We start from the raw sequence: 13,354 nt of genomic DNA, 5'->3' as shown, positions 1-13,354 counted from the left end.
GGAGTGTTTGTTTAACAGTTTAAAAAAGACTCTTATCAGCTTCAGCGTCCAATCAATCAGTGGTATTTATTGAGCAGTCCTAGGTCCTTTCCACGAGGTCATGCCGCATTAACGTGTCAACATTCTCCCATTAACAACTAACGACTTGCTAGCGCTGGCCCATTCACTCCGGATGACCGCTTTAACGATTTGCTAATCGCCTTTTAGGGCTGGTGGATTTTCCCCAGCTGGGAGCTACTGTGTATCCAACTCCTAGAGGAATCTGCGTTGGCCACTGGATAAACAGATCAATACAGCAGCTTCAGACTTTATTTATCTTCCACCCTAGCCCCCTTCCCCCAGCCTACGTGCCTTCAGTCCTTTCCCTCTGATCCCTCTTCTCACCCCCCTACTAATACTAATTGTGGTATTTGTTAGGCGCCTACTATGTGCCAGGCACTGTTCTAAGCGCTGGCGTTGATTCAAACTAATCAGGTTGGATACAGTCCATGTCCCACGTGGGGCTCCCAATCTGAATCTCCATTTTGCAGATGAGGGAACTAAGGCACAAGGAAGTAAAGTGACTTGCCCAAGGTCACTCAGCAGACAGATGACAGAACCGGGATAGAGAAGCAGCGTGGCTCAGTGGAAAGAGCACGGGCTTGGGAGTCATAGGTCATGAGTTCGAATCCCTGCTCTGCCACTTATCAGCTGTGTGACTGTGGGCAAGTCACTTAACTTCTCTGTGCTTCAGTTACCTCATCTGTAAAATGGGGATGAAGACTGTGAGCCTCTGAGTTCCCAGCCCGTGCTCTTTCCACTGAGCCAGGCTGCTTCTCTAAGATGATACAGGAGGTAGGAAGGATTTATGAAGGGGGTGAGTTGGTGGGAGCCAGTGCTGGAGGAAAGGGGTGAGGGGATGGCGCTGGAACACGATAATAATAAGGTTGTTGGTATTTGTTAAGTGCTTATTAAGTGACTTGCCCACAGTCACACAGCTGACAAGTGGAAGGGTGCAATTCGAACCCATGACCTCTGACTTCCAAGCCCGTGCTCTTTCCACTGAGCCACGCTGCTTGGGACAGGGGAGACTGGTGAGGGTGGCACAAGGGGTCGGGCGGGGCCGGATGAGAAGCAGCTTGGCCTAGTGGTTCGAACCCATGACATCTGACTCCCAAGCCCAGGCTCTTTCCACTGAGTCACACTGCTTCCCCGTATCCTCCCCAGCGCTTAGAACAGTGCTTTGCACAAATGCCATCATTATTATTATTCACCTCATGCAGCCTCCCCACAACCTGTGTAAATCTCAATCATTATCATCATAATATTAATGGTATTTGTTAAGCGGTTACTATGTGCCAGGCACGGTACTAAATGCAGGGGTGGATACAAGGAAATAGAGTGGGGACAGTCCCTGTCCCTTATGGGCCTCACAGTTTCAACCCCCATTTTACAGATGAGGTAACCGAGGCACAGAGAAGTTAAGCGGCTTGCCCAAGGTCATACAGTGGACAAGACTTTATCTCAGACCTATAACACGATCCTTGTGTGACCTTGGAGCAGCAGCATGGCAAAGTGGATAGAGCATGGGCTGGGGAATCAGAAGATGATGGGTTCTAATTCTGCCTCCACCACTTGTCTGCCGTGTAACCTTGGTCAAGTCATTTCACTTCCTCTACACCTTGGTTACCTCATCTGTAAAATGGGGTTTGAACCTGTTAGCCCCATGTGGGACAGTGTCCAACCTGATTAGCTTGTATTCACCCCAGTGCTTAGTAAAGTGCAGGGCACATAGTAAGTGCTTAACAAATACCACAATTATTATGATTATTATTATCCAGAACTGGTTCAATCTCTTCTTATGGCATTCAAGTGGAACAGACCCCTGTAGAGAAGCAGGGTAGCTTAGTGGAAAGCCACTAAGTCTGGGAGTCAGAGGACCTGGGTTCTAGTCCTAGTTCTGTCACTTGCCTACTGTGAGCCAGTCACTTCTCTGTGCCTCAGTTTCCTTATCTGTAAAATGGGGAGATACCTGTTCTCTCTCAAATTTAAACTTTGAGTCCCATATGGGGCAGGGACAATGTACAACCTGATTAAGTTGTATTTACCACAGGGCTTATTACGGTGCTGGGCACATAGTAAGTGCTTTACAAATACCACATTTATTATTGGGTTTTAGTCTTATTCTCCGCTAGCTCTCTGTGAAACAGGAAGTGGTTTGTAATCTGTGAAATAGAAGTAAGTTTCTCTCAGTAAGTTCCTTTCATTAACATATGTTCTTAGCCTAAGTAAAACCTAAAGCCCCTTACATTAAATTGGAAAAGTAATTTCTTCAGACCGCAAATTGTAAAGAAATTGCATGTATATGTATGTTTAGAGAGAGCGAGCGAGAGAGAGATGTTCCTCTTACTTGAAGAATATGCAGTTGACAGTGGAGTTCACCGCTGGGTGTGTGCGTGATTGAAAAGGTCAGTGTGAGATCCACTGTCCCGGCTGCATTGTGCACAGACAAAGACTTGTTGGCTTTTCATTGTTGCCTACAGCTCCTGGAACTATTTTTACTTTTGCCCCCTTGTTTCACAATCCTTTTGGAGCTTCTGCAGCTTGAGAAGCAGTTTTTCCTAGGGAAAGAGCACGGGTCTGGGAGTCAGGAGGTCTGGGTTCTAATCCTAACTCCTCCACTTGCCTGCTGAATGGGCAAGTCGCTTAACTTCTCTGTGCCTCAGTTCCCTCACCTGTAAAATAGGGATTACTTATTTCCCTCCCCCTTTGACTGTGAGTTCCATGAAGGACAGGGACTGCGACCAGACTGATTATTCATTCATTCATTCAATAGTATTCATTGAGCGCTTACTATGTGCAGAGCACTGTACTAAGCGCTTGGAATGTACAAATCGGCAACAGATAGAGACAGCCCCTGCCCTTTGATGGGCTTACAGTCTAATCGGGGGAGATAGACAAGAACAATGGCAATAAATACAGTCAAGGTGAAGAACATCTCATAAAAACAATGGCAAATAAATAGAATCAGGGTGATGTACATCTCATTAAACAAAATAAATAGGGTGATAAAGATATATACAGTTGAGCGGATGAGTACAGTGCTGAGGGGGTGGGACGGGAGAGGGGGGAGGAGATTATCTTGTATCTACCCCAGGGTTAGTCCATGGCTCGCAGTATGTGTTTAACAAATGCCATAATTAGTATTCTGCTCCAACAGAGCTGCTCCTCTCCTGATTGCAGTGTGCCATGCACGTTTATCTGCAGCAATTGATTCTCAGCTTCCACTTGGGATGCAGCATTATTTTAAGCTTTGCTTTATTATAAACTGAAATCATTTTCTCTGGCCTCTTTGCTTTAGATTTCCCAGTTTCTATTTGCCACGCAGCAGCTGGCTGGATATCCCGCTGTTGTCCATTCTCTCAGCGTGGTCCAGTGAGCCCACCTTCAGTTCTAGGAGATTGGCTTCATTCTAGGACTATGCTGTTCTGCCATTCGATGTTAGTATGGCCCTTCAGGGACACTGATGAAAAGGCTTTTGCAGGCGTCTAGGTCTCTCAGTCATAGAGAAGGTTGATAATGCCACAAATTTGTAACCCTTAATTTGGTATGGACCCTAATACCATGCTGTTACCACACTGGCAGTCTCCCAAATCGTATGTCACTCTCCAGATTCAGTTTTCTAGCAGGGGATAGAGAACGGGCCTAGGAGTCAGAAGGTTGTAATCCCCATTCCTCCACCTGTCTGTTGTGTGACCTTGGGCAAGTGACTCAGTTAGCTACCTCACCTGTAAAATGGGGATTAAGACTGTGAGCCCCACATGGGACAGGAACCGTGTCCAACTTGATTTGTTTTATCCACCCCTGCGCTTAGTACAGTGCCTGGCACAAAGTAAGCATTTAACAAATACCATCATCATTATTATTATTATATCTGTACTTTCTCCTCCTTAGACTATGATTCCCCATGTGGGACAGGGACTCAATCAATCGTATTTATTGATACCTTATGGTGTGCAGTGCCCTGTATTAAGCACTTGGGAGAGTAACAATGTTGGTATTTGTTAAGCGCTTACTATGTGCACAGCACTGTTCTAAGCGCTGGGGTAGATACAGGGTAATCAGGTTGTCCCACAATGTAAGTGCTCAGTAAATACCACTGACTGACTATTCCAGCACTTAGTACAGTCCTTCTAGTCTGTAAGCCCGGTGTGGGCAGTGATTGTCTCTATTGCTTAGTGGTAATTTCCAATCACTTAGTACAGTCCTCTGCACACTAAGCGCTCAATCAATGAATGAGTGAATGAATAAATACAATTGAATGATTGATTGCTTGACTTATAGTAAATGCTTAATAAATACTATTATTACTATTATTATCATTATTATGCTTTGGCCACTGCTATTATCATTGTGCTTTGGAGACAGCAGAATTCCGTGACAGCATTTATCTCTGTGTTGCAATATAGATTTTTTTGTTTATGTGCAGATATGTGCTTTTTATGTCCTTCCCTGGTGCAGACTGATACAACCCTTCAGGCCTATTTTCAGCCTGTAATGCCTGGCTGATTTCAAAATGATTTACAATTGTTTGCACGTCTTCTTGGATGTTTGCCTCAGGGATGCAGTCATCCACAAACAGTGATTTTGAATGACTGTTTCCTAGGATTTCAATGATGATCGACATCTGTTGAGTTGGAAGAGTTTCCCAGAAGTGGGACAGCATATTTCAGCTCCTGCAACCAGGGCTCTGGCTGCATTTTGCACTATTCATTCATTCAATAGTATTTATTGAGCACTTACTATGTGCAGAGCACTGTACTAAGCACTTGGAATGTACAATTCGGCAACAGATAGAGACAATCCCTGCCCAATAACGGGCTCCCAGTCTACACGGGGGAGACAGACAGCAAAGCAAAACCAGAACAAAACACAAGTAGTCTGGCACAGACATCATCGAGATAAATACAATCATAGATATATACATATGATACATAGAATCAGTTGAGCAGGACTGAGCCCTCCAAGCGTTTTTAGAAAATGGCAGTGGGGTATGGATCAGGCAGAACACCGTCAATTCTGACCCGACCAGCCGTGCCGCTGTGAGGTAGTGTCAGAATCTTAATGAACTTTTCAGGGCCACCAAATTTACTAAGAAACATCTAGAGTCCAGGTCTGCCGACCGTGTTCTATGCTTTTGTAAAGTCTCTGAAAACCAGGTAGAGGTGGCATTCTGGTTAGGTATTTATTTTTACTTTCAGCACTGCTGGTCATTGAGAATAGAAGGTGTGATGTGGAGAATATCAAAGTGTTGTTACGGTACACTCAGGATTCCTTCCTTGTCTGTGATAAGACTGAAGCCATCTTCACTCTTCACCATCATAGCAAGACCAGTCAATCGATCAATGGTATTTTTTCATTCATTCATTCAGTCGTATTTATTGAGGGCTCACTATGTGCACAGCACTGTCCTAAGTGCTTGGGAGAGTTCAGTACAATAGTTGTTAGACATGTTCCCTGCTCACTAGTTTACAGTCTAGAAGAGTAAACAAACTTTAAAATCTATTAGGGGTTTGTAAGTCAGTGCTCTGAGGCTGAATGTTAGGGTGAATATCAAATGCTTAAAAGCTTCCAATTCAAGTGTGTAGGTGACGTAGAAGGGAGAGCAAGTAGGGGAAATGAGGGCTTAGTTAGGGAAGGCCTTTTGGAGGAGATGTGAATATAATAAGGCTTAAAAGGTGGGGAGACTGGTGGTTTTCTTGGATGTTTAGGAGGGATTTCCAGACTGGAAGAAATATATGGGTAAGGGGTAGGTGGTGAGATCGAGATACAGCAAGTAAGTTGACATTAGAGGAGCGACATGCGAGGGCTGGTTTGTAAGAAATCAATGAGGTAAGGTAGGAGGGGGAGAGCTGATTGAGTGCTTTAAAGCTGATGTTAAGGAATTTCTATTTGATGCGGAGGTGGATGAACAACCACTGGAAGTTCTTGAATTGTTGGGAGACATGGACTGAACATTTTTTAGAAAAATGATCTGGTTAAGGATGTGTAGAAGTTCTTGGTTTCTCAGCAGTTTGCATAGTTTTCCTTTTCGGCATTTCACCACCTGTCACACATGTTCCTTAACTAGATATGCATATCATGACGCAGGTTCCTATTAGCCTCTCTCCCATCTGTTATATTGTGTCTATTATATTGTTAGATGGTACTCTACCAAGTGCTCAGCACAGTGCTCTGCACACAGTAAGTGCTCAATAAGTACGATTGACTGAGCGCTGCAAGGTGCCATTGATGCAATCGACTTCTTATTCTTGAATCATTCGTTTCTCTAGGCCATGCCCAGTGTTTTGATGGCTGTTTGGCATTCAGTATCACTGAGAAATTCCCACTCATTGTTTACGGTGGGGAATGTGTAGTGAGTTTCCTGTTCCATTAGGGCTGTTGTGATAGTGTGGCGGAGTGGCTAGAACTACTAGGAATTTAACACATTTCAACACACTGATGCTATAATCAGTGTGAGTTTGGAGAACTGAGATTAACGGTCCATCCAACGTTCTGACGCTGCGTGGCTGCTGTGATCCAGATATTCTTGAGGTCCTTCTGCTGCACTATGAGATAAATGCTAAAATGCCACGATTTGGATGCCTCATGCAGCCAGGATGTTCTTTTGTTTGATGGCCAGAAAGAAAGATGGGATTTGTGATAAGTGATGGTATTTGGAACATTCCCAGAGTGAAAGTGGGCCATTGTTTTGAGTTCGCCAAGTCCATGAATTGTGGTGACCTTCTTCAATGTGTGGATGTCTCTTCCAACTCTATCTTGGAAATCATCCATTATAATTAGGTTTAACCAATATTGGTATCCTGTAATGAGTTTGTGTGTCACTTTAGTTCATTATTATGGGGACACAGCACTTTTGATAATGGTAAAGTGCTTTTTAAAAATAATAGAAATAATAATTATAACGGTATTTGTTAAGCACTTACTACGTGCCAAGCACTGTACTAAGCACTGGGGTAGCTACATGGTAAAGAGGTGGTCCCGACGTGGGGCTCACAGCCTTAATCCCCATTTTACAGATGAGGTAACTGAGGCACAGAGAAGTGAGGTGACTTGTCCAAAGTCACACAGCTGATAAGTGGTGGAGCCGGGATTAGAACCCATGACCTTTGACTCCCAGGCCCGTGCTCTTTCCACTAGACCATACTGCTTCTCTATTATTATTATTATTCTCTATTATTATAAAAATAATAATGGTATTTTATAAGCACTTACTATATGTCAGGCAGTGTTCTTAGCCTTAGATATATACAAGTTAGTCAGGTTGGGTATAGTTTCTATCCTAAATGGAGTTCACAGTCTAAGTAAGAGGGATAACAGGTACTGCACCCCCATTCTGCAGATGAGGGAAATGAGGCACAGAGAAGTGAAGTGACTGGTCCAAGGTCACACAGCAGACAAGTGGAGGAGCCGGCATTAGAACCCAGGGCCTCCACCACTTATCTGTTGTGTGACCTTGGGCAAGTCACTTCACTTGTCTGTGCCTCAGTTGTCTCACCTGTAAAATAGGGTTTAAGACTGTGAGCCCCATGTGGGACATGGATTGTGTCCAACCTGATTATCTTGTATCTATCCCAGCACTTAGTTCAGTACCTGGCACCTAGTATGCACATAACAAATACCATTAAAAAAAGGCTTGACACAATGCCCAGGAAGGGTGTAATGATTTGCAGTCATGGAAATGCTAGAGAAATCTAGAGGGAATCAAACTGGACATTTGAGGAAGATTAGGAAGGGCATATTAGAATGCCCATCAGACAGGAATGCTGGCGGATGTGGAAATCCAGCAAAAGAAGAAATCCAAAATCCACAAAAATTTATACATCTTAAGGAGACTTCTCCCCTCATTCCACCAAAGAGTGTCCCTCTGCATCTTCAAAGACTTCTAAAAAGCCACCTCCTCCTGAGGTATTCCCTAATTCCCTATGCCTGCTCATCAGTCACACCATTTACTGGGTACTAACTTCTGCACACAGTATGAGCTCTATAAATACAATTGTTTTTGCTGTTGATGGTTTGGCAGCTAATGAGAAGGTTAGATTGGTTTTTTGTTTCAATAAATTACCACTTTCTGGAACAACTGATTCTAAAACCCAGAAAGGAAGGGAGGCATAAGGTGGTACAGTCAAAACAAATAAAAGGAAGCCTTCTTCATATTACAGGAGGAATTCTGCTATCACAGGAAATTGCGCAGTCTAAAAATATCAGTCGGCTCAAAAGGGTTTTGAGTAATTTCACTTGTAAGTGGTCTATTTGGGGCTACTACCAGAAAAAATAGGTATGTAGCAGGAGAAAGTTAAAAATGTTAGATGACATACCTTAACTATTGAGTTAGATGGAAACCATCATAGAGCTCCTCTAAACATCCTGGTGCCATTTTTAGGGGTAGACTGTTGTACTTGTCCATTCCTCTCATCCATAAAGCTCATTTCTCTTGTTGTGTAACCGATGAGTTACAGTTTGGGCTCATTTTGGGCTCAATCAGTCAATTAGTGGTATAAGCATTTATTCTATGCCAGGAACTGTACTAAGTGCTGGGGTAGATACAAGCTAATCAGGTTGGACACAGTCCCTGTCCCACATAGGGCTCACAGTCTTAATCCCCACTTTACAGATGAGATAACTGAGACCCAGGAAGAGAAGTGACTTTCCCAAGATCACACAGCAGACAAGTGAAGGGGCTGGAATTGGAACCCAGGTCCTCTGACTCCCAGGCCTGTGCTCTATCCACTAGGCTACTAGGCTACGCTTCTTCACTTACTGTGATTACTTACAGTCATTTGGAAGAGTACAATAGACTAAATTCACATGATTTTTGTCCTCAAGGAGCTTACAATCTAGCAAGCAGGAGAACCACACATTAAAGTAGTATTACAGATTTACATTATTATCAGTCATTAAGATTAATAATACAGGGGAAGTAATCGAGTGTAAAAGATATGTAAATAGGTCCTATGGGCAGAGAATGCTTTGGGTGTCACAAAAGTGCTGATGGGGGAATTGGAGGATATAAATTGGAGATATTAGAAACAGATCGTGAAGGGCCTCCTAGAGGAAGTATGATTTCTGAAGGGCTTTGAAGATGGAGAGAGTTATGGTCTATCAGATGTGAAGAATGTGGGAGAGGCAAAGGAGTGGGGGTTTTGAGCAAAAGATCAGTGGAAGGAGGGACAAGAATGAGACCTAGTGAGCAGGTTAAAATGGGAGAGTTGAAGAGTGTTAACTGGGATGTAATGGGAAAAGAAAGTGGTTGACTATGAAGGAGAGACCTGATTGAAGCTTTAAAAACAGTTGTCAGGAGTTTCTATTTGGTGTGGAGAAGATGGAGTGAAAACTGGAGGTTTTTGAGGAGTGGGGAGATGTGTTCAGAATGTTATTTTAGGAAAATGATCTGGGCAGCAGAGTAAAGAACAGAGTTGACTGGGGAAAGACTGAATGCAGGGAGATCAGTTAAGAGGTGGATGCAATAGTCAGGCCAGATATGACAAGTGCCTGGACCATCACAGTGGCCGTTTGGCTAAAGAGGAAGGGATGAAGTTATGAAGGAAGAACTGACAGGATTAATCCCCTGAGAGCCAGGGACCTTCTCTGATTTTTTTCAGTGGGTCTTAGTGACAAATGAGGGGGTCACTTCTGGGGACAAAGCCTCCTTTCCCCAGCTTCCTATAACTGATTAGCTGGATGAAAGTCCTTGGGAAATCTTGGCCTAATCCTGAGTTTACTGATGAGCTGCTCATTGGTAACCATGTGGCCTAGTAGAAGGAGCAATGGTTGGAGTCTGAAAACCAGATCCTGGCTCTGCCCCTTGCCAGGTATGCAATCCTGGGGAAGTCACTTGACACCTAGATGCTTCATGGGGATAAAATACCGGTCCTCCCTCTGTCTTTAGCTACCAGCCCTGTGTGGGGCAGCAGCTGTGTCCCATCTGATCCCCTTTATCTATTCCAATGCCTGGCACATGTTAAATACGGTCTAAATGGCATAGTCTCTATCATTACTCTAGAGTGCATGCTATTGGAGAAGACGCAAGTAGTTGGTGGCCGGCCATTCAATAATATGCATCCGTGTTTTCTATAGTCCTTATCAATCAGTCATATTTATTGAGCATTTACAATTTGCAGAGCACTGTACTAAGTCCTTGTGAGACTAGTGGAGTCAGAGGTCATGGGTTCTAATTCCAGCTCTGCCATTTGTCTGCTATGTGACCTTGGGCAAGTCATTTCACTTTTCTGGGCCTTAGTTCCCTCGACTGTAAAATGGGGATTGAGGCTGTGAGTGCCACGTGGGACAAGGACTATATCCAATCTGATTTGCTTTTATCCACCCCAGCGCTTAGTACAGAACCTGGCATGTAGTAAGCACTTAACAAATACCACAGTTTTTACTCACTTGTATTTACTGAGTGATTACTGTGTGCTAAGCACTATATTAAGCGCTTGGGAGAGTATAATGCAACAATAAACTGATGTATTCTCAATGTACGATGAGCTTACAGTCTGGGGCAGGGAGGCAGACATTAATATAAATAAATAAATTACAGATATATGCAGATATATATACATATATATATGTATTTATGTGTGTGTGTGTGTGTGTGTGTGTGTGCGCTGTGGGGATGGGAGGGAAGATGAATGAAGGAGCATGTGAGAGAGGTGCAGAAAGGAGCAGATGAGGAACAGAGGGGCTTAGTCAGGGAAGGCTTTTGGGAGGAGATGTGCCTTCAATTAGGCTTTGGAGTAGGGGAGAGCAATTATCTATCTGATATGAGGAGGGAGGGTGTTCCAGGCCAGAGGTAGGGTATAGGTGCGAGTTCAATATTGTTATTATTATTATTATCATCATCAGAGTTAGTAAACACTCCCCCCACTGCCCACCACAAGCTCAGTGCTGGAATCACTGCTTGGCCAGGGGAGCTTTTCCCAGAGGGGATTATCACTATAAGGGGAAGCAGCATGGCCTAGTGGCAAGAGCCTGGGCTTGGGAGTCAGAGGTCATGGGCTCTAATTACTGTTCCACCACATATCAGCTGTGTGACTTTGGGCAAGTAACTTAACTTCTCTGTGCCTCAGTTACCTCATCTGTAAAATTAGGATTGAGACTGTGAGCCCTAAGTGGGACAACCTGATTACCTGGTATCTACCCCAGGCTTGGCACACAGTAAGTGCTTAACAAATACCATTATTATCATTACTCCATCTGTAAAGGGGATGAAGACTGCGAGCCCCACGTGGGACAGCCTGATTACCATGTATCTACTCCAGGGGTTAGAATAGTGCTTGGCACATAATAAGTGTGGCTCAGTGGAAAGAGCATGGGCTTTGGAGTCAGAGGTCATGGGTTCGAATTCCGGCTCGGCCACTTGTCAGCTGTGTGACTGTGGGCAAGTCACTTAACTTCTCTGTGCCTCAGTTACCTCATCTGTAAAATGGGGATTAAGAATGTGAGCCCCACGTGGGACAACCTGATTCCCCTGTGTCTACCCCAGCGCTTAGAACAGTGCTCAGCAGATAGTAAGCGCTTAACAAATACCAACATTATTATTATTATTATTAAGTGCCTAACAAATGCCATCATTATGATTATTACTCCATCTGTAAAATGGGGATGAAGACTGTGAGCCCCAGGTGGGACAACCTGATGACCTTGTAGCTACCCCAGGGGTTAGAACAGTGCTTGGCACCTAGTAAGCACTGAAAAACCTCCTTTGGTGAACTCATTCACTCACACAGCTTCAACTATCATCTCTATGCATCTGACACCCAAATCTACATCTCCTCCCCTGTTCTCTCCCCCTCCCTTCAGGCTCGTATCTCTTCCTGCCTCCGGGACGTCTCCACCTGGATGTCTGCTCGCCACCTAAAACTCAGCATGTCCCAAACTGCGCTCCTTATCTTCTCTTCCAAACCCTGCCCTCTCCCTGACTTCCCTGTCACTGTGGACAGCACGACCATTCTTGCTATCTCACAGGCCCGCAACCTTGGTGTCATCCTTGACTCAGCTCTCTCAATCACACAACCAAACCGTCACCAACGCCTGCCCGTCTCACCTTTACAATATCACTAAGATCCGCCCTTTCCTCTCCATCCAAACTGCTATCGTGCTGGTATAAACTCTCATAATATCCCGACAGGATTATCGTGTCAGCCTTCTCTCTGATCTCCCTTCCTCTTGTCTTTCCCCACTCCAGTCTATATTCTTCATTCCGCTGCCCGGATCATCTTCCTACAGAAACGCTCTGAGCATGTCACTCCCCTCCTTAAAAACCTCCAGTGGTTGCCTATCAACCTCCTCACGAAACAAAAACTCCTCACTCTAGGCTTCAGGACTCTCCATCACCTTGTCCCCTCCTACCTCACCTCCCTTTTCTCTTTCTACTGCCCACCCCGCACGGTCCGCTCCTTTGCCGCTCACCTCCTCACCGTCCCCCGTTCACACCTATTCCACCGTCGCCCCCTGGGCCACGTCCTCCCGCTGTCCTGGAATGCCCTCCCTCCTCACCTCCGCCAAACTAACTCTCTTCTCCTCTTCAAAACCGTGAGAGCTCACCTCCTCCAAGAGGCTTTCCCAGACTGAGCTCCCCCTTCTCCCTCTGCTCCCCTTCCCCCTTCACCTCCCCTCAGCTGAGCCCCGTTCCCCTCTGCTCCTTCTCCCTCTTCCCCCTCTCCCTCCCCTCAGCACCGTGCTCATTTGTATATATTATTACCCTATTTATTTTGTTAATAAGGTGTATAGCTCCTTGATTCTATTTGTCGTGATAATGTTGTCTTGTTTTTGTTTTGTCGTGTTCTGCTTTGCCGTCTTTCTCCCCCGATTAGATTGTGAGCCTGTCATCGGGCAGGGATGGTCTCTATCTATTGCCGAATTGAGCATTCCAAAGCGCTTAGTCTAGTGCTGTGCACACAGTAAGCGCTCAATAAATACTATTGAATGAATGAACCACCACCGTCCTTATTGGTGTTTATTACTATCAGCAGGGGCCGGAGGAGGAGATGTTTTGTTCTATTTTGCTTTGCCGTCCGTCTCCCCCATTTAGCCCGTCGTGGGGCAGGGATGGTCTCTGCTGCCGAACTGTCCATTCCAAGCGCTTAGTCCAGTGCTCTGCACATAGTAAACGCTCAATAAATACTATTGAATGAACGACCACCGTCCTTATTAGTGTTTATTACTATCAGCAGGGGCCGGAGGAGGAGTTGTTTTGTTCTATTTTGCTTTGCCGTCCGTCTCCCCCATTTAGCCCGTCGTGGGGGAGGGATCGTCTCTGCTGCCGAATTGTCCATTCCAAGCGCTTAGTCCAGTGCTCTGCACATAGTAAGCG

Source organism: Ornithorhynchus anatinus, chromosome 1 (assembly GCF_004115215.2).
Source record: "Ornithorhynchus anatinus isolate Pmale09 chromosome 1, mOrnAna1.pri.v4, whole genome shotgun sequence".
Taxonomy (NCBI): domain Eukaryota; kingdom Metazoa; phylum Chordata; class Mammalia; order Monotremata; family Ornithorhynchidae; genus Ornithorhynchus; species Ornithorhynchus anatinus.
Note: the sequence above shows the minus strand (reverse complement) of the source record.